Source organism: Nycticebus coucang, chromosome 8 (genome assembly GCF_027406575.1).
Source record: "Nycticebus coucang isolate mNycCou1 chromosome 8, mNycCou1.pri, whole genome shotgun sequence".
NCBI classification, from domain to species: domain Eukaryota; kingdom Metazoa; phylum Chordata; class Mammalia; order Primates; family Lorisidae; genus Nycticebus; species Nycticebus coucang.
Genome location: NC_069787.1, coordinates 22,576,708 through 22,599,105, shown reverse-complemented (window position 1 = coordinate 22,599,105; position 22,398 = coordinate 22,576,708). Strand labels below are relative to the sequence as shown.

Here is a 22,398-nt window from a genome sequence, read left to right as displayed (position 1 = left end):
CCACGGCACTCTACCGAGGGTGACATAATGAGACTCTTCTGTCTCAACAAGAAGAATAAAGAAAGAAATCAAAGAAAGTAACACAAACACTTTCTCTAATCCCTTAAGCTTTAGAAAGTGGCTGTCCTATGTGGCCTGGCTGTGAGACTAAAGTTCTCGGTCACTGTTTTCCTGAAGGAAAATAAAGGTCTAACTCAGACTCTTAATAGGAATTTCCTTCACTATTGATTGTGGGGCACATGTAACTGAAGATTGAACTCCATTGTTCTTACTCAACTTATTTTTTTTTTTTCAACTTTAAACAAAACCTTGGATTTTTTTTGTGTCTCACTGATTATAAATTCATTCTAGAAAATCTCATTTGGGGCAAGTTCATACAATGAAAATAAATGAAATTTACCAAGCCAACAATTGTTACCTTTAAATTACTTCATAAAACTATCAGCTATTGAGTGCCCAGTATGTTCTGGGCATGAATAAAGCTTTAAAATAAATTCAGCTTTGTAAAATGTAAATGAATATGCAAATCAACTCAATATTTTAATTTATATATTATTGGATGCTGACTTTTTGTTTTGTTGTGATTTCAGAGGATGCCACACAAATTCTGACTTGGAAATTAACTGAGAGTTTTATAGCTTGGCAAATTTGTTTTCACTTTAGAACAATTTATGACAAGGAGTCTATAATGCATTGTGGCTAATTAATGACTTTTTTGTGGTTTGACATACATAATACATTAGCTTTGTGACAGTTTCATCTCAGAGGCTCCTGAATCAACTCCCTCTCTAAAATTTTAAGGCGTGTCAATGGCTGAAAGAATAGAAATTCCATTTTCTCTTTTGTTTCAGAACAACTTCTGGTACAAAAGCAATTTGCTTATAAACATCAAAGAACAATGGACAGACGCAGAAGGTTGAAGGGAGAATTTTACATGTGACTTTACTTTCAAAAAATATAACGTACTAGGCCAGAATTCTTAATGGTGCTATTAATATGTTACCTAAAAATATAACGTCTACATAGTCACAAGGAGAGAAACTGTGTTAATGTGAAAAATATATTATTTCCCTGGTAGTACAATCATTGCAACTAATAATCAAGTGCCTCTGAGCCAGAAACTATTCTTTTTGTAACTTCAAGAGTCATGACAACTTCATTGCATAGATGAGGAAACTGAAGCTCACTAAGTTTACCTTTCTAAGGCTAGACAGTTAGCAGGGTGAAACTATATAAAACACTTAGCTGAAGCCTATGTTCTGGTTGGAGCTGTCCTAAGCACGGGATCAGTATTAGCTGCTGCTATGACGCGTATCATTTCAGAATCAGCTGAGAGGAAGCCCACCCTGGCAGTGAGGGATGGTTCATTGACTTGGAAACTCTAACAGCAGAGAAATATCAAGTATGTGCCTCTTCTCCTCAGACCCTCCCACCTCCAAGCCAACTCGAATGGAGTAGCAGTAGATTGGAGGAGAGTGACAAGCCAGTCTCCGGAGGTGGGAAAAGGGAGGAAATAAAGCACCTCAGTTACGCGGCAGGAAGGGGCTGAAACTCCAAGGGGGGGGTGTTGTGTTCTCTGAGCCACACCCCCGTGAGGACAGGTCGAGGAGCTGAGAAACAGGCATCACATCTGCAGATGCCACACAGGTTTGCCAGGCTGTGGGGCTGTTCGCTAAAGAATAATTTCACCAGACCCCTGCACCATGAAACACACAGTAGTGGGATTAAATATTCAAAACTGTATTTCCTATTTCAAAAAAACTAGTAAACAACGTATACCAAAAAAAAAAAAAAATAATAATAATAATAATGTACTACCAAAATCAAAATCAGCGGATCCCTCCCCTGAACAAATCAACGCATGTAAAAATCAAAGATTGAAATGGTCTTGCCCATAAGGGTCCTTGAAGCTGAAAATGGTGTGATTCTGTCATTACAGGACAGAGCTACCTATAAAGTGGAGGCTCAACGTCTTCAACACATCATCTGTATATGCCCTAAGGGCAGCAACTGACCTGGGAATAAGCCCTTTACCTTTATCTTTAAGTGAAGTGTGAATGACACTGCCCAGAAATTCCAGTGGATCACTCCCCGTCCCCCTAAAGATACTCAGAGGAGAAGCAGGCAACTTAAACACACCATCCATTCCAGCTACATAAAATTTTGAGGCTAGGAATTAATGAGAAGGGTTAATCAACAAAAAAAATACTGTCAATGCACATTGATTGTACACAAGCTTCTCTAAATCAGACTTAAACTAAGTCCTAAAACAGAAAAACATAACTTTATAATCATTTCAGGAAGAAAGAGTACATCACTGTCCTTAGCATAATGATTTCATTATATATAAACCTCTTCACATGATTTAATACATGTGAAAAATCCCTACCCTCAAAGCAAAAATCTTTCTAGAACTACATTTTATCAAGCAGATTTTTTTTTTATGAATAAAGAGTAACCCAGACTTTGTTCCTCCTAGCTACAGAGCTGTGGCTTTGTGAAATGGAATTTACAATTACTAAAAAGAAAACAGCCCCAAATCCCACAACTCCTTTCACTTAATTATTCATGATATCGATCAGCACATTTATTTTTAAAAACAGATGAAGTTAGAGCAGCACTCACATAGGAAAAAAAAAAACAAAAAAACTTCTTGCTAACTTGCATTACTGTGGGGAATAACTTCTTCAGGGATTTGTACTTTGCATATGGAAATTTTTAAGTCAATCAAACATCATCACAACGTTACTAAAGCAAGTAACAATGCTAAAAGCCATCTTCACAGCTGAAATTTTTCATTCTAATTCACTCATCAAGTTTCACTTCTGTTTATTGTTCTTAATCATAAAAATTAGATAACTCCAGCAATACTAAAAATACATGCAAAAATAATGAAAAAATAATATGGATAAGTCATTTAGAAGTTTTTTAAATTACTTCAACTTTCACAAGTCATGTTCACTTTCAAGAAATCACAAGACATCAGATGTAAGTGAATATACTTGCTACTACTTACACCAATTAAGGGTATCTTGCAAACTTCTAGAAGAAAAATGAGACAATATGTGAGTAGTTCCCTCAGAGTGAAAGACTGTCAAGATGACATCCAACAATTTCTTTTAAGGCTACATCATCATGCTGTTTTTCTTCAACAGTGAAGGTTCGTGCCCCCTACTCTTGATCCTAGATCAGCCAAGTGACATGCTTTGAACAAGACAAGGTAGGAGAGGTAATGCTCTGCTAGTCCCAGGCCTGGGCCTTGAGAGGCCTTACCACTTCCACTCTCCTTCTCTTAGAATATAAAAGAAAAGAAAGCAAACCTGGATTACTAAATAATAACAAGTAGGAGGCAGCAAGTCATCTAGGACCCACCTACCCCACCTTCCCCAGTGGAGACACCAACCATGTGGGTGAAGGCATCTTGGATTCTCCAGAACCAATCAAGCCACCCAGCCCACATCACATGGATCAAAGATGAGGTGTCTTAGGGTGGGCACAGTGGCTCATGCATGTAATTCGAGCACTCTGGGAAGGCGAGGTGGGAGGATTGCTTGAGCTCAAGAGTTCAACACCAGCCTGAGCAAGAGTGAGACCCTATCTCTACCAAAAATAGAAAAAATTAACTCGGCACTGTGGCTGGTGCCTGTAGCCCCAGCTATTCAGGAGAGTGAGGCAAAAGGATCACTTGAATCCAGGTGTTTGAGGTTGCTGTGAGCTAGGCTGACACCACAGCACTCTAACCTGGGGCAACAATGAGACTATACCTCAAAAAAAGGATGAAATGTCTTTGAAAAGTTCTACTCAAATTCTAAACCCCACACCGAATTGTAAAAGAGAAGCAAAGAAGAATATTTTGAACCACTACACCTTGAAATAGTTATGCAGCAATTGATGGCCGATTTTTGTAGTTACGCTATATCCCATAAGACAGTAAGCAGGGCATACTAATTTTCTCAAAGAATCAGTGAGCAAATACTTCCTGAGGCAACTACCATACCAAGTGAAAATTAATTATGGCAATATCAACAATTTAATGTGATCTTAAGTATGATTATTCATAAAACATGTATAGAATGCCTCATAAGATCTGAGTAGCAGGCAGAAACAGGTGGTCAGCACTCGGAGAAATTTTATAGTTTAGACAGGTGTACAGGCAAGTAAAAGGCAATTTTAATATACTATAACTGCTGTGACAACAAAGAGTTAAAATGCACATGTGGAAATATTGCAAAAATCTATAAATAAGTGTGTGGAAGGGCGGCGCCTGTGGCTCAGTCGGTAGGGCACGGCCCCATATACGGAGGGTGGCGGATTCAAACCCGGCCCCAGCTGAACTGCAACCAAAAATTAGCCGGGCATTGTGGCGGGCGCCTGTAGTCCCAGCTACTCGGGAAGCTGAGGCAAGAGAATCGCTTAAGCCCAGGAGTTGGAGGTTGCTGTGAGCGGTGTGAGGCCACGGCACTCTACTGAGGGCCATAAAGTGAGACTCTGTCTCTACAAAAAAAAAAATAAAATAAGTGTGTGGAAGCACTATGATAAGCACCATGAGAGTGGTAGCTACATCACTCATATGCTGTAAGGATTAAATAGCCAAACATGTAACACAGAACTAATCCATATTAAATGATGCTAAAAGATCTAACCTAGGTGAAGGGTTACGAGAGTTCAAGCAAGGAATGAGCATGTGTGGTTTGTAGGTTATTCGTGAATGTCATTTAATTTGTGCAATACTTTGGACACTGGGGCACAAGGGTAGCTAAGAAATACAAGTTTCTTGTCCATACATCGCTCAATTTGGAAAATAGTCATTAAATAAGAGGAATGAGTGACAAAGAAAAGTAGAGGAAAAGAATGTCATCTGCTCAAAGAAGTGTCATTGAATTTGCAACTCTTAAGATGAGTAGGAATAATCCAAGTAACAGCCGCTAGGTAAGTGTGAATGTGTGAATGCAGGCATGGTGGAGCCGGTGGAAGCGTACTCCGGCCACGGGTCACATCATATGCGAAGGCACCTCCAGGAAACTGAAGACACCTGCCACCATTAATAATCAGGGAACAGAGAACTAGTTCCCCATGATAAGGCCAGAGAGAGTAATAGGGGTAAAATCATAACGGCTTTAGGAGCTATTTTAAGAAATGTAGACATTCCCTGAAGGTCAATGAAATTCCCTGCAGTTTTGTAAGGACTTAAGCAGAATTTCATGTTTTCTTTTTTAGAATTTCATATTTAAAACACTAGCTGAGGTATGTAAATATAATCAAAAACCTCAGGAATGGATACCAGAGACAGGAGAAACCAGACTGGAGGCTTTTTGTAATAATTGAGACAAATGACGATGATGGTTTAGATGAAGATACTGGAACTAAAGGAGGAAAGAACTGGGCAGCTTCAAGAGACATTTCAGATGCAGAGAAGACATGATTGCTAACTCCATAGGAGCGACTGATTCGATGCTGGTGCCTTTGTCTGGTTAGAGTGGGGAGGTTTACAGAACACTGGTAGAGAAGGACCTTTGGCAAGGATGTTGATGGGGTCATTTCATTAACACACGCTGAGGCTGAAGGGCTGTGAAACATGCAAGCAGATGTGGTATATTGCTCAGCATAAGCCAGGTTATGCGGCAGTTACCAACAATGTGAAGAACTCTGTTGCTGCAGATGATGAAGTTCCTCTCATGGTCATGGCCACTGCAGAGTCTGCTCGTGGCAGTCACTCAGGACCCAGGCTCACACAAGCTTCATCTCAACGTGGCCATCTATAGCCACAGACTCAGATGAGTGAATAAGAAACCACATACTGGCTGCCAAAGCCCCTACAGGAAGTGACTTGAATGTAAAATGTTCACATTGCACTGGCCAAAGCAAGTCACTTCCGACCTCAATGGGGCAGAGAAGAATCATCCTCTCCTAGAGAGAGGTAATGATTCTCAATAGATTTTTCATAATAATAAAGCAAAAAAAATTTAGATAAATAAGTTTAGATCTTTGGACAAAGCTAACCAGAACAACATAGACATGAAGAGAGACATTTTCATTGTACCGAAATAGATAGTAATATTTTCACAGAAATAAAGAAAACCATTAAGAGGATTCCAGGTATGGGAGTAAATGTAGGGCAATGGGAAGGAAAGCACAGCTGGTTGATGATAGTTTTTCTGTATACATCTATGTTTCTCTCTTTACCCATGAAGAGAAAAAAAAGAAAGAGAAGATGAATAATTCATATGCAGGATAAGGAAAGTGAGCCAACCAAAACTCTATGACCAGAAAAAGCAGAGAAGGAGAGAAACCCTTGGAAAGAAGAAAAGAAGGAGTTTTAAGGTGAATTGGAACATTTTCAGATCCTAAAAACTAAACCCAGTTTCAGTTTTATAGATGAAATCCTATAAATTTAGAGAAAAGTGGGACCAACTTGAGGTCTGAGATCAACAGAAAAGTTCATTCACAATCATCATGCAAGAGAAGGCAATAGTTCCCATTAATGTTATACGATTTTTTTCTTCTAAGTGGAGGCTGTTTAGAATGAAAAATACACTGCTTATGGACATGGGAAATGTGGATTCCATTTCTGGTTAGGTCATTAACCTGTTATTTGACCCGAGGCAGTCTATGAATCTTTTTAGTCTCACCGGTAAAACGTATTCTAACATGCTATGCTTTCTAAGAATTTTTTGAACTAAAGGTAAAAGTCATTTACAGAGAGATTTTACATAGATCCATTTCCCCAATCCCAAGTCCATTACTTTAAATCCATAGCAGGCTGTGGCTTCAAACCTACCTCCATTCTCTGATAATATTCAAAGAGCCAACACTCTACCCAAATCAAGGTCTTTCAGTGTAGCAATTTACAGTTCACCAAGTATGCCCTTAAACACTATGAGCATGGAAATGACTCACTGGTTCAAGAATATGCCAGGCCAGTTTTTATCAACCAGATAGCCTGTGCTTTGATTTCCAGCTCCCCATATGTGAAGGATTCAGCTCAATCCTACATTCATACAAAGCCTTCCTTGGTCATTCTAATGAACAGTCACCTGAATTTCCTGCAATTTTTCCCAACTCTTCTTTCCTTAGCATCTAGAGTACAACCTATTTCTATTATTCCTTTAATATACATAAATTGTACTTAGTGAATAATAAAGGCAACAAAACTAATATAACTGCAAACATCAATAGGTAACATTTATTCAGTTTTGCTGAGAGCCTGGCCTTATCTCACCTACTCCTTCCAAATAATTTATACAGTAAACCCAACAGAAATATTCCAACATTTCAGATGGAGGAAACTGAGATTTAGAGAAGTCAATCAAATTGCCCTAGGTCAGAAATGATTAAGTGGCAGACAGAGTTTCCCAAGATTAAGAAGTATATGAATTACTACTAGGCAAAACTACTTGGTATTATGTACTTGACTTCCAAATACATAGCCCAATTCTTCCTATTGGACTGTACACTCTTGAGGGTATTCATTATATTGCCCACCTCTGGGTATTACTGGGCCTCATAAAGGACTGCTTCACTTAGGCAGCGATTAGACTTATAATTCATTCATAGGCAATAAAGTGACATTTTACATTTCCCATTTCTAATATGAAAGGCAACTAGCTTAATGGATGTGAGGTTTGGTGGTATGGCAGATTGCATTCTTGGCCCAAATTCTATGCCCTTCGCCATGTGACTCTGCAGTTCCAAAAAAGAGGCAGAGGATAGTTTCCCACCCTTGACTTTAGGGTTGGTCATGTTTGTTATTACAGGCAACAGTTTGAGGCAGAAGTGGTAACAAACCAGTTGCAAGGCAAAATCTTAAGAGACCATGTATGTTTCCTCTTTCTGCACTCTTGCAATTGGTATGAGAGTAATTTCCCACCGGGAAGCTTCTCCTTCAGCATCAGTTCCACCATTAGACATGTGGAAACAACAGAGCCAAAGAGACTTGCAGATTGAGCAAAGCAGCCCAGCCCAGCCCAGCTCACATAAGCCAATTCTCAGCAGAGCCATAACCTGTAAGCACAGTCACACTAGCCAATCTGAGAGATCAAAAGCCACGTAATTGTCTTCTTATAGATTGTTGAAATTTTGCAGATTTTTCTGTGTAGAATTATAGGGGCAACAGCTAATCAATATGGGTAGACTGTATTCCAGTTCACAAATATTAACTCTTTACCCCTAGACATATATGTGGAATGTCTCTGCCCATTGCTTTGGCCATGCAATTTTTCAACAGATTATCAGCCTGTGAGACATATACAAGGACCCAGCATAAGATTTTCTGAGCTAGTAAAGTTTTTACACTTCTTCCATAAGATATATATATCACAATTAGGTAAGATTTGGGGGGTATAGTTCTGGTTAAGTAGGGAAATGTAATTTATGCACATGTGACTAAGAGTGTATTTTTGTGTGTATGAGATCAAAAGAGGTAATATCTTTTGATATAACATGTAATATCATGTTAATCATTGTTTTTAAACATTCACTCACCTCCCTCTCTTTACTGGCCCTGGGACGTCTGGCCAATGAACTGTGAGCAAATCTGACATATGGCCAGTCCTGGCCAAAGTTCTGAAAGCAAGTGCATGGTTTAAGAGATGCCTCTTGGGTTTGTGCTCTCTGAGATGAGAATAGAATGTCCAGATAAGAGCCTTTCTTAAGTTGGGCTCCTTATAGACAAAATCTGAGATGAACAAGGTTCACTCAGGAGTGCTCTTGAAAGAACAACTATAAGGAAGTAAAAGCAAAAATAGGCAAGGGGATCCTAAAATTTAAAATAGTTGCAACTGAAGCCTTGACTAAGCCTACAGTGTCCTGGAGCTGTAAAGGTCCTTCTGAGTTGTCCAAATTAAGGATACCCAGGCCTGTGTGTCCTCACAACAGTCTGTCATTGATCATGGGCCACCACCTAGAAGAGGTAGAGGTGGCTGAGACTATTCCCTAAGGCAAAAGAAAATTCACAGTGAGAGACAAGTGGTGAGCCATGAATAGCTGCTATTCCAAGCACATGGTGGAGAGTTATGTTGGCCTAAAATTAGTTAACCTGGATTAAGCACCACAGTATCCACTACAGAACTATCCCTTCAACCTGGATCCCAAAATAAAAAACCACATGGAGCAGCCACGCAGTCAGTGCACAAGGCAGAAAAGCCATGCTGATCCACAGCTGACTCTGAGCTGTCAAGCAGCATAGATGACTATGCTTGTTGTTAGAAGCCACTGAGTTCTGAATCATTTATCACCAAAGCAAAAGCTGACCGCTACATTTAGAAGACAACAACAACAATACAAAAAAAAAAAAGAGTTAAGACCTCACATTTTTAAACAGTTACTTACATTTTTAAAAGTATTGTTTTTATCATAATGGGTTCAAAATTGGAGGAGACAGAAATAAATGGAAAGATATTCTGTGCTCACAGATTAGATGAATTAATATTGTTAAAATGCTCACACCACCCCAAACAATCTACAGATTCAATGCAATTCCTATCAAATTCTGATGACATTTTTCACAGAAATGGAAAAAAAAATACCAAAATTTATAAGATGTCACAAGAGACCCTGAATAACCAAAGCAATCTTGAAAAAAAAATAACAAACTGGAGGCATCATACTAACTTCAAAACATACAACAAAGTTGTATCAATCAAAAGAGCATAGTGCTGGCATAAAAATAGACCATGAAGACCAGGGGAACAGAATAGAGAGCCCAGAAATAAAGCCACGGACTTATAGTCAATCAATTTTTGACAAAATTGCCAAGACTACGTAATGAAAAAGGGTGGTCTCTGCAGTATATGGTGCTGGCACAAGTAGATATCCACATGCAGAATGAAGTTAAACCCTTATCTCACACCATATACAAACGTCAACTCAAGTGGATTAAAGACATAAACATAAAACCTGAAGCTGATCCTGTCTGATTATGATGATGTCTTTAATCTTAATTTCTTTAATCTGAAGCCACGGAACTACCAGAAGAAAACAGGAGACAAGCTCCATGGCATTGAACTGAGCAAGTTGGATATCATGCCAAAAGCACAGAGAACAGACGTGAAAACAGATTAATGGGATTACATCAAACTAAAGGCAACAGACAGAAGCGATAATCCATGGAGTAGACAGAGTGTTTACAAACCACACATCTGTAAGGGGTTAATATTCAAATATGTAAGAAACACAACTTAACAGCAAGAAAACAACTTGATTTTAAAATGGGCAAAGGATCTGCATAGAAGTTTCTATTATAGAAATGTCAGTATATGGTGCTGGCACAAGTAGATATCCACATGCACCTTTATATATACCACCAGGTATATATAAAGGTGTTCAGCATCACCAATTGTAAAAGAAACACAATTTTTCTTTTTTGAAATAGAGTTCAATCTGTTGCCCCTGGTAGAACACAGCAGAGTCATTGTAGCTCACTGCAACCTCACACTCTTGGGCTCAAATGATTCTCCTGCCTCAGCCTCTTAGGAGGCTGAGACTACAGGTACCAGCCATGACATGGGGTAATTTTTCTATGTTTCTATTTTTAGTAGAGACATGGTCTTGCTCTTGCTCATACTGGTCTTGAACTCTTGAGCTCAAGCAAACCTTCACTGGCCTCCCAGAGCGCTGGAATTACAGGTGTGAACCACAACATTTGGCCAAGAAATGCAAATTAAAACCACAATGAGCTGTCTCTCCTCTCACAGGTTAAAATGGCCATTACCAACAGGCAAAAATAATAAGTGCTGGAGAGGATGTGGAGAATGCTTGCACACTACTGACGGGAATGTACATTCATACAGCCATTACGGGAAACGGCATGCAGGTTCCTCAAAAAATTAAAAACAGAACTGAGATCTTCCAATCTCATTATTGGATATATCAGGGTTTACAGAAGGATCCAAACGCATAATATGAAAAATAGTATTAAAAATGGCTGCATACTTCCTGGACAGCCCTTATATGTGCAAAGAAAATAAAATCAGCATGTTGAAGAAGCTTCTGCTCCTCCACGTTCACTAAGGCATTATTCCCAATAGCCAAGATAGAGAATAGACTTCAGTGTTTGCCACTGATGACTAAGAAAATGCCATATATAAACAATGTAATACTATTCAGCCTTTAAAAACAAAAAAAGAAACCCTGTCATTTGCAACAGCATGGATAAACCTGTAAGATATTGACTGAAATATTTCAGACACACACAAATCCCACACAATCTCACGTACATGCAGAATCTAAACAGGCTGAACTCACAGAGGCAAAGAAGAAAATGACAGTCACCAGGGGAGCAGTTTGTTTGCTAGTTTTGCCTGGGGTCACTCATATGTTACGAGTCATCTGACAGCTACTGTGGGACTGGTTGGCCTCACTCACGTGACTGAGTACAGCTAAGGTGGGACTGGTTGGCTTCACTCACGGGACTGAGTACAGCTCAGGTGGGACTGGTTGGCCTCACTCACGGGACTGAGTACAGCTCAGGTGGGACTGGTTGGCCTCACTCATGGGACTGAGTATAGCTCAGGTGGGACTGGTTGGCATCACTCACGGGACTGAGTACAGCTCAGGTGGGACTGGTTGGCATCACTCACATGAGGGAGTACAGCTAAAGCAGGACTGGTTGGCCTCATTCACATGACTACCAATTTTGGCTACTGACTACCTGTTGGCTACTGACTCTTTCTGTGCGGCCTTTCATTCTCTAGGAGGGTGGCCTGGGATTCTTTAAGGCTTTTTATTCTCAAAGGGGCTGGCCTAGGATTCTTTACATGGCCTACTCAGAATACAAGAATGGAAGTTTCCAGGTCTCTTAAGGCTGAGGCCAAAATACACAATTAAGGACACTTGTGCCCCATTGTGTGTCATTGCTCAAATTCAATAGGCCAGCTCAGATTCAAGGGGAAAGGAAATAGACTCCATTTTTCAAAGGTAAAAGTGAGTCACCATGCAAAGAAAGGGCAAAAGAAATGTTACCACCATATCTGTAAGAAGTCTACTTCAGGGCTGAAATGTGTTTGATCATTTTATGAACTTATTTTCCTATAAGCATCAAACAACAAACGTTGTAGTTCTGTCCCATCCTTCTCTACCCCTCAAAAAAATATGTAAACAAATACATGTAATATTTTCTATTGTAGGCAATTCAGAGCACTTACGCATTGAGGGCCAGTCTAGAAAAATCAATTCAAAGATATGACCCCAAAATGAGCAAGAAAACTAAGAAAAAGAAAAGAAAGAGAAGAAGAGGAAGAAGATAAAGAGGAGGAAGAAGAAACAAAATAATTTTAAATAAGGATAAATTAATCCTCTATATAATTCAAATTTCCTCCCCTTTATTCAATTTTAATCTCTTCTACTTGAATATTTATAAAATGCCCATATTTCTTACCTTATAACTTTGTTATCTGGAGTTAATTCAATCTCATATCCTAAGCTATGTTTGTGCATTGTGTATACACAGATGTGAGAATATATATGTATATATATAAATGGGGGGCTGAGATATTAGAAGACAAAGTAGTCTAGGAAGAAGGATGACAGAACTAATCAGATTCTAGAAATCGAAGGGTATAAAAATCAAAATTCAGAAAAAAAAACCATAAGTAACTTCTAGAAAAGTGATAGATATTAAGCAAGTCATAATACAAAAATTCAGCAATAATTATGACATTATTAGATTTAAAAGGGAAATTGCCTGCATTCGAGAATTTCCTACCATAGGAAATACACCCTCCACTTGTAAACATCTTCAGAGAATATGTGGCTTGTTTCATGATATAAAAACACTCATGTTGAGACCCTTTAAAAACTAATATTGCCGGGCGGCGCCTGTGGCTCAGTCGGTAAGGCGCCGGCCCCATATACCGAGGGTGGCGGGTTCAAACCCAGCCCCGGCCAAACTGCAACCAAAAAATAGCCGGGCGTTGTGGCGGGCGCCTGTAGTCCCAGCTACTCGGGAGGCTGAGGCAAGAGAATCGCTTAAGCCCAGAAGTTGGAGGTTGCTGTGAGCTGTGTGAGGCCATGGCACTCTACCGAGGGCCATAAAGTGAGACTCTGTCTCTACAAAAAAAAAAAAAAAACTAATATTGCCAATAAATATTACAGAATCAGTTCCACAGGGGCAATTGCTATTTAATATTGCTGAAATAATAGTCCAATAAAGTAATACTAAGAGGAAATATGTATATCTTTACATTGTATGTTAGATGAATTTTATTTAATCGAATGAGAAAGAGAAAGAAACTTTAGCCTACAAAGCTCAAGTTCCAAAACCATACAGCCTACACACAAAGCTTTTGACTGCTTTTACTTAAAACAAAAAGAAGCCCTCGTAAGTAGCAGAGAAAATAAACTGCCTAATCTAGAGAAATGTAAAATCTTTTCTAGGCAAAGGGAATAGGCAGCGATGGGGAAACTACTGCCACACACACCCCACTTTGATACAAATATGGCTTATCTGTATCCCAGAGACTTCAGAATATTCACTGGCATTAGTAATTGGTAATCAGCAACTTTCTGCTGCTTTACATTCAGGGAGGCGGCCAAAGAGAGTAGCAAGCATCAGATTAGATCACTAGCTATATCGTTCGGGTTGATTTTAATTGCTTGAAAAGTGTCATTACCGTCTTCTGCAATGCATTAAGTTATTTTAAAGAGTGGCTATTTCCATGCAAGAAATAAAAATGATTCAGTTAGCATCTACAATAACTACGATTCAGTTAGCATCCACAAGTAAGTATTCAGTTGGGGCCCTTACTCTGGTTTCATCAAAATGCCACCCAAGTCTGATCACGTTGATAAACATGCTTGTTATCTGCAGGACATTTCAAATGTAGTCTGGACAGTCAACACAGATTCCCAAACCTCGGAACATGGAGAACTACTCAAATGTCACATCCTGATTTACAAAATCTCAAGACTTCTGTACAGGCATTTCCAGAGTGAAGGAATTTGTGACATTTAAGGACAACAAAACAAATATTTGTATGGAAAAGGTTATTGAAGTAGAATTTTTCAAACCCAGAAGACACTTGCTATTACATCAGGGTATACAGACATGGAAATATCACCTCTCAGGATATTCATTCTTCAAGTTAAAATCCTAGTGACATGAATCTATACGTGGTATAGAACCACACAGAGCCACATAGGGTATAATATGCCCTATCAACAAAATTGGGTTTTTAAAATGGTGAAAACTGAATAGGGTCTCTAGTTAACAGTAAAGCTCCAGTGTCAGTTTCCTGGCTTGGATATTGCAATATAGCTAACATATGATGTCCCCAGCGAGAGAAGCAGGCTAAAGAGTATACAGAACTCTTTGTGCTATTTTTTTTTCTTTTTTGCAGTTTTTGGCTGGGGCCAGGTTTGAACCCACCACCCCAGTATATGGGGCCGGCGCCCTACCCTTGAGCCACAGGCACCACCCCTCTTTGTGCTATTTTTACAACTTCCCATGAGTCTACAGTTATTTTTTTTTTTTTTTTTTGGCCGAGTCTACAGTTATTTTAAAATAAGAAGTTTAAAAATTCAGGTTAGCAAGTCTCATCTCAAAGATGATTCAGAAAATCTTATAAGGCCCAAGGAATCTCTATTATTTCAGTAGAACCCCCATTAATGTTTCTGTAGAAACATCATTAAGTTAGAAAACAGTAGAAGGGAAATAAGTACTTTCAGCCCTATTAGAGAGGCTTGCTCTTTGAAGGATGACTGCTGAGACTGTTTAATACTCACAATGTTTCCCCTTATTTATAAGTAATTATGTATACTTTAGGGATTATGTATAAGTTTAGAGAAATGTGCTTTTGATTTGTTGTGATGTAGTTATTTGGTTTTGGTTTTTTTGGGTTTTTTTGTTTTTTTTTTTTTTTTTTTTTTTGCAGTTTTTGGCCTGGGCTTCAGCTTGAACCCACCACCTTTGGTATATGGGGCTGGCGCCCCACTCCTTGAGCCACAGGCATTATTTGGTTATTTTTTTATATGACAGTATTTTACTCTAATAAAATAAAGTATTTTAAGAAGACCAAATTACTTCCTTGCACTAAAATAAGATTATATCATGACCAGCCCTCAGTACTTAATAGACTTCAGCTTAAACGATTCAGAGCACATAACTTCAGAAAATCTTATAAGGCCCAAGGAATTATAAGAATTATAATTATGTGAATTCAGACCATATCAAGATGTTCACTGTCAATGAAGGATGTGTCACCCAGAAACTAGGCAAAATAAAATAAAATCTTTAAATTACAAATTAAAATAATCATAAATCCTAAAACAAGAAGCCCCACTATAAACATGACTTTATGCCAATAAAAGAGATTAGACTTTCATTTCACAAATGTTTACAAACATTTCATAAGATGTAAACATTTTCTAAGATGTATGTGCCACTCCACCAAGAGAATATAAGTAGATGTTAACCAGTTTTTAAATATTAATTAAATTCTAATTTATTCTCCCCCTAAGGAAATTTTAAAAAAAAAACAAGGGTTGATAGTAGACCATGGAACTCAGAAAACTAGCCTGGAAGGACTTCCTGGAGGGAGGGGTAGGCAGGTATCACCTGGACAGATGGTAGAGCTGGAAGAAAGAGCTTTTCTGGCAGAAACAACAGTGAATTGAGGGTGTAAATGAGACCATATGGGAAGAGAGAGACTAGGGCAGAAGCCATGGGCATTTCAGGCACATGTAAGAATGCTGAAGCCAAAAGGATCATGTTGAGTTTTCAAGGAAGTCTCAAGGTGCCAAACACCACCGGCGCAGCATGCCTCAATAACCATGATGAGAGCAAAAGAATGGAGGGATCACCTCAGCTGGAAGCAGATGAAGAGGAAAATTGATGAATTCCATTTTAGATGCAGCAGATTTGAAACAGCAGATGTCCGAGAGCTCTAAGAGATTATGGGCAACATGGCAGGGAGAACACTGGACAGTCTGCAGCAGGCTTCTGCTGAACGCCAACCTTCCTGACAGGTTCTTCAGTCACACAGGTGCCACGTCATGTATTGCAAACTCAGCACCCCAGAAGCTTAGTTCCCATGGTTTTCTCAAACTCCACCATGATCCAAGTACTGTGACAGGAGCTGCTCTGCAGTAGTGAGCAAAAGAGATGTGGTACTGTTTATAGGGCTCCCCAACCTTTTTGGCACCAAGGGCCAGTTTCAAGAAAGACAATTTTTCCACGACCCGGGGAATGATGGTTTTCATATGAGATTGCAAGCAATTGATTCATTACGGTCCCCGTGCAGTCACACCTCTCTACTAATGATAATCTGTATCTGCAGCCACTCCTTAGTGGTAACACCTCCACTGCAAACCATCAGGCATTAAATCTCCTAAGGAGCTCGCAACCTAGATCCCTGGCATGGGGAGTTTAGCCCCAGGGTTTGCACTCCTCTGGTTGCTGTTAATCTGAGAGAAAGTGGAGCTCAGGTGGTAATTAGTGAGTAATGGACAGGGGCCATGGACACAGATGTTTCACTCAGTGGCCTGTCACTCACCTGTTGCTGTGAAGCCCATGTTCTAACAGGCCATGGACTGATACTAGTCTGTAGCTGAGCCTAAGGGTTGGAGGCTGCAGGATTAGGTACTTATAGAGTAATAAATGATCAGATAAGGAAAGGTGCAGTTGGAAGTTACCTTAAGTGCTATGGGGGAAACGAACAGAAAGAGACTAACAGGTGCCTGAATTTAGAAGAGAAAAGAGATGATTGTGTCTTCTCTAAGATAATAGTACTTAAATGGGGACCTACGGATGAGCAGCAGTGAAAAACTCAGTGTGCGTGTGTGTATGTGTGTGTGTATGGTGGGGGAGTGAGGGCTGGAAAGGGCTACCAGGAAAGAGCTCAACACACTGCAAAACTGAAAGCAAGTCTGTAAAGTCCTTGTTCCCAAATGCATGGTGCAGGATGTTAAGGGGCAGGTAGCATTTAAATCCTACACAGTTTGTAGATAATCTTCAATATTTTGACTTTATTCTAAGTGCAACAGAAAGCCGTTTAAGCAGTCTGAGGAGAGGAGTATTAATTTAGCTTACATTAAAAAAAAAAAAAATGCTGCCCTGTCTGCTGTGCAGAATGATTTGGGGGAAGAAGTAAGAAAGGAGACAGAGAAGCCAGTGCAAGTTGTCCCTGCAGAGAAGATGGTGACTTGGAGGAGGATGTGGGTAAAGATGTAGGGAAATTGGCCACTTTGAGAAATATTTCCAAGTTAGAATCAAAAGGATACAGGAGAGCTGAGTTGTATTAGTTGCCCAAAATAAGAGTATTTGTTATAATATTCTCAAGAATTTTTATCCTATTAAGATAGTATATTGATAGGCTCATTTATCAGTAATATAAACAAGTAGTTTTGAATTATGGATCTCATGTCTAAACATTTGAAAGGTAATCAAAGTCAAGCCACTTAACAATACAAACAGGACAAAACTGTTCTCCTGTTTTAGAACATAGAAAATTTACCATCAGAGTTATAAAGGCACCTAAGAGACTGGTGGGATTGTCATAACATAGATGATGTATTTCTTCAAATGCCAATAAGTCTGCAACAAGAAATATGCATACCCTCTGAATTATTTTATCCTACTTAATAGTAATTTTTTCCTCACTCTTTGCAAGGCAGCTTCTTGCACAGTAAAGATTCTACAAATATTTACATTCCAAGTAGCAAAGCTGTTTGAAATGCTATAAAGTTCTGCCAGCACTTCTATTACAAACCCTTATTTCTTGTTTATAACTTGTACATAAAAGGGGGAAAATAAAAATGTACCAAGGATTGAAACTTGGCATACAAAGTTTCAACCAGGCAGTGCATCTCCACTGCAGCAAATTTTCCAAAGAAATGTTCCACTGTGTCTAGGAGACATTAGCACACTTGATCCATTTATGAAATGTTTAAACTATTTAGATCTAAGAATGAGATCTGTTATCCCTAAATTTCAAAAAAATGTTCCTTCTGTGGCCCGATATTCTCATTTTTGCCAAATATCTTTGCACAAACACTATTATCAAGCATAAGAAAGCAGTGTACCAGCACCAGGTGACTATTCTATATATAAATATATACACATATTAAATCCACCTGCTTATGCATGTATGAATTGTTAAAAACATAGGTGAACACCTTACAGATGCTCACTTTCAAAAAGGCAAAATAACATGCGAAGAAGGCTTGATGTTGGACTATTATCAACAACAAAATCAGAGACAGCAGGCAAACAGCATCAATAAATTCTCCTGCCATCAGAATATCTTCCACCACATAAAATTAACATTAGTTTACTGCTTACAACTTACTAAATGGTGATTGGAAAACATACAACATTGAACCTGTCATAGCTTCTCTGTTTTGTGGCATAGCCACAATATAGTGATACATGAATCTGGCAGTTTGAAAGGGGCAATTATCTCCATATACTATTTCAGCACAAAACATATTAAGAGTTAATGAGAACTTCAAGTTGGACACTTAAATTATGCAGTAAAAACAAAGCTGGAAGATGTGTACTGAATGTGTGAGGACTCAGGAACTTATAAAAGAGAAATGCATATTTTGCTAGCAGAGCAAAGAAGCTATTAGTTTGTAATAACGAGGCATATATGAAATGTGACAGTGATAAAACTGAACATAAATCAGCAACTGAAGGGCTACAGCTTGTCCGCAGCTAATCTTTGCTCCGCTTCAAATTGCTCAGCACTTTGGTCCTGTTAAATGTTTTGTTGCCATTTTAAGGGACACTTGGGCTAGCTGGTTGTGTTGTGAAGGATTTTAAAAGTTAGAGTTCTCCTGGAGAAATGAGCTTAACACCTTCATGTCTCCAGCTGACATTACCGATATCCAGACAGCGAGGAGGACATGTGGCTGAATGTTATTGTCTAAGGCAGCCACTGCCTAAATCTATTACCCTGCATCTCAACCAACCACTCGGTGTCTCAGTTATCCCACGTACAGACGGGAGGGCCACTTGCATGCACTCAGCCTCACCTGATTCTTCTAATAAAAGTGTTCAGCAATTTGCTATTTGGGGAGTCCTCGAATCACATGTTGACTCTCAACTGATTTCAAGCAAGCATTCAAAGACTGGTAATTCCTGACCCCACTCTATCATTTGCAAACATCTTTCCATCTTAGTACGGCTGAACCCTCTCAGATTTGTTTCATGAACAACATTTACAAGAACCTGTCCCATTGCAAACAGTGACCTGCACATATTAGGCATTTAACAAATGGTGCAGAAATGGATACCTATGTTAACCTGCAGACAACTTCTTCCCTAGCACTGTGACCCACAAAGGGTTAAAACCGTGAGCTAAGATGCCAGGTTACTGCAGCAAAAGTCAGATTACTGTTAGTAAACACAGCTAGCAAAGCAAAAGTAACACATTTGACTTGACATTGAGATATAATAGCTATTTCAAAGGCAATTACTCCTGCTTTCATTCTCTAAAGGGCTCTGACTCATTGTTCTGATTAATTCCTGTTTTTAATCTATTTACAGATCTGGATTCTTTTTCAGCTAGTGTGATATTCATCTCTGTGGGGGTAGATAGAAACCACAGCATGTACAGCCTTCCCACTTTTTTTTTTTTTAGTTATTTTTGCTTAATCATTTTAAAATTATTTCTGAATTTACCTACTCACCACATGAGCGAGGGTTTCTGACCTCTTTCGGCAGATTACACCCTTCTGTCTGTAGCTGTTTCCCCACATTTTAGGATGAGGTTAACAGATCGACTACCCCTTTCCCTGAGCTCTGTTCCCCTTTATTTGGCTCTGAAGGGAGGTTTGCTGTCCTCACCATAGTGGCACCGTGATCAAAGCGTTCCTCCAGCACATCTCCCTATTGTACATGAAAAAGCAAACGCAATACAGGACGCACGGATTGGACAGCCGCATGGAGCTTGGCACAGACAGAACCCAGAAGCCTTTCAATTCACAGACCAAAAAAATTCCTGATGGCGCTGTGACACGGGGCGCCGGATCGGCGCTTGCTGATTTTCTGTCCCTGGCATTCTGCTACCTACTTTGATAGCTTTGCAGGAATCCCCCAGAGAACACAGAAGCAATGCCAGGGTCCGAGCTCAAGAAACTGCCCCATACATAGCCCAGCAGGGGAAACCAGGCAAATCAACGCGACAGGAGAGCAAGAAAAAGCTGCTCGGAAAACTTGGTCGCTAATCAAAGAATTCTCCCTGCACCCCAGCTTCCTCAGACACGGGTTGTCTCCAGGAGGAGGGGGTGTCTGCCAAAAAGGTATCCCATTCCCACCCGCTACACCGCACACCTGGAATTCTTCCCCCCGGCACTCCTACGATTCACAACTTTCCCCCGTCAACTTTCGCAGGCCAATTCCCTGCGCTGAGGGCAAGCCCGAGAGACCCACCTGGCACTTATTTCCCCGCGCTCCGGCTGCGGATGCCGTCTTCCCACCCCGAAACCAATCCTCGCACTCGAAGAAGAAAGATAATCTCCCCAGAGCAAATGGGCTGCGGGAGGCACGTTTAATTCTCGACCCGTCGGGTGTATTTCCCAGTAAACAAACTTTGGGGCTGAAGAGCCATAAAGCCAGTGCGTGAAGTTTGCCCTGGCAAGTGGCTCTTCCCTGAGCCCCAGCCAGCGCCAGGAGCAGCGCGCGCGGACTTACCCGGTCCCTGCAGCCCGCACGCCGCCGCCGCTCTCCGGGGCCCCGGGGCCGCCGTGCGCGCCCGCGCCAGCCGCCGCCGCAGCGCCCCGTCCGCGCCGTCCCCGCCGAGCCCCGGCGCCCGCCCGCCGCCGCCTGCCAGGCTGCTGTGGCCGCTGTGGCTGCTGCCGGCGCCGAGCGAGCGCTGCCTGCGCCTCCGCCGCTCCGGCTCCGCTCCGGCGCGGACCGGGGAGGGAGGGGCGGGGAGCGCCGAGAAGCAGCCAACCGGGCTCCGCGCCTCGCGTCGCCTGAGCCCCGCGCCCCCGCGCCGGTCGGACCCCGCGCCGCCTGCGGTCGGCCGCGTGCACCCACGTGTGTCCGGCCTCCGTAGGGCCCCGGACGGTGGCGCGGGTGGGGCGGCGGTCAGCGTGTCGCCGCTGGGTGGCCTGGTATAGCACAGCTGGGGTCGGAAGAGCACGGGGTTAAGGCAGGAATTCCACTTCTAGGAAAGCCTCCCGCAGCTGTGCTCCCACAAGTGCTCAAAGATCGCCAGCGTTGATATTAAAGCCGGTAATTATTAAGGGTTCGCTATGGACCAGGTGGTGGACTGCGCTATTTAAATGAATTAGTTCATGCAGTCCCCAGAGCGACCCTGGATCTATTATTATTCCCGGGTTTAGTGATGAGGAAATTGATTTAGCTATGGTTTCCACGAGTCAGTTATAAGAATCATCGTAATTATATTCTTACAAGGACCTTGTAAAGTAGATCTTACCTTTATTACGGCAAGTACACACAGTGATGGCTGAGAGATTTAGGACTTTGAACCGGAACCTATAGAAGTCCCAAGTCTTTGCCTTGAACCGCTAGGCTCCACCGATTTCCCGGCACCTGTGGAAATAATGCAACTTTACTTGTAAGTGGAAAAAAAAAAAAAAAAGGAACACCGCCCCCCGTCCATTATTAGGTGTATGGCTAATTAAAATATAGAGCAGACTTCCCCTGGACTATAAGGATAATGCTCTTTCCCAACCACAGAGAGGGAGGTGCGTTTACTAGTATTGGCATAAATGACCTTCAAGAGGTATTGTTAGAATAAAGAAGTTGGTACGCGGAAAGTATGTACAGTCTTTGTAAATACTTACACATACGTGCATTCACAATTTCTAGAAGGATGTCCCACAATACTGTTACCAATAGTTAGTACTTGTGGGTTAGACTAAAAGTAGGGGTGAGACTTTATACTTTTCATCTTATAATTCTTTGACATGGTTTTTAAAATGTACTATGTTTTCCCTTTATGTTAAAAAATCTGCTTATGTTTGTTTAATTAGACTTAGGCAAGAGGTTACAGCCCTGCGTCTCTTTCTCTCCACTCCTCTCCCTGTGTTCCTACGGTAGGAATGAGCAAAGGCAGCCACCTAGGCAAACCAGACCTGTATTCACTGCTCATTGTCTTCATCATTTTCCCCTAGAAATAAGTGCCTAGTTCCCTGCAGGTCAGAATGAAATTTGAACTTCTCCAAAACTCTGCTTGAGAGAGTTTAAAAGACAGGAGGCGGAAGAATCCAGGTCAGTAAGAGGCAGGCTCTGCTCCTTACCACGGAGCAGGCATGCAGGTCCCCTTGCCCTTCCGCTTGGCACAAATAAATTGCTTGAATGGCTTGAGAAGGTGACTTTCCCTGACCCCCACCCTCTTACCCCATGAGTATACAACAGAGTTCTGTAACACATTAGGGGACATCCTCTGATGTTAGCCACTTTTGCCTGTTCATCCCTTTATCAGGAAACTG

General features: G+C 40.8%; 1 protein-coding gene across 3 annotated transcripts in view; it reads right to left on the bottom strand.

The window, feature by feature from the left end:
- The window catches only part of CNTN3 (contactin 3), a 373,051-nt gene extending 352,306 nt beyond the window's left edge, over positions 1–20,745 (bottom strand). For all 3 annotated transcript variants that reach the window (XM_053599702.1, XM_053599704.1, XM_053599703.1), the window contains exon 1: positions 20,630–20,745. The gene's annotated coding sequence lies outside the window, so the exon portion shown is untranslated. The remainder of the gene's footprint in view (positions 1–20,629) is intronic.
- Between the last annotated feature and the right edge of the window lie 1,653 nt (positions 20,746–22,398).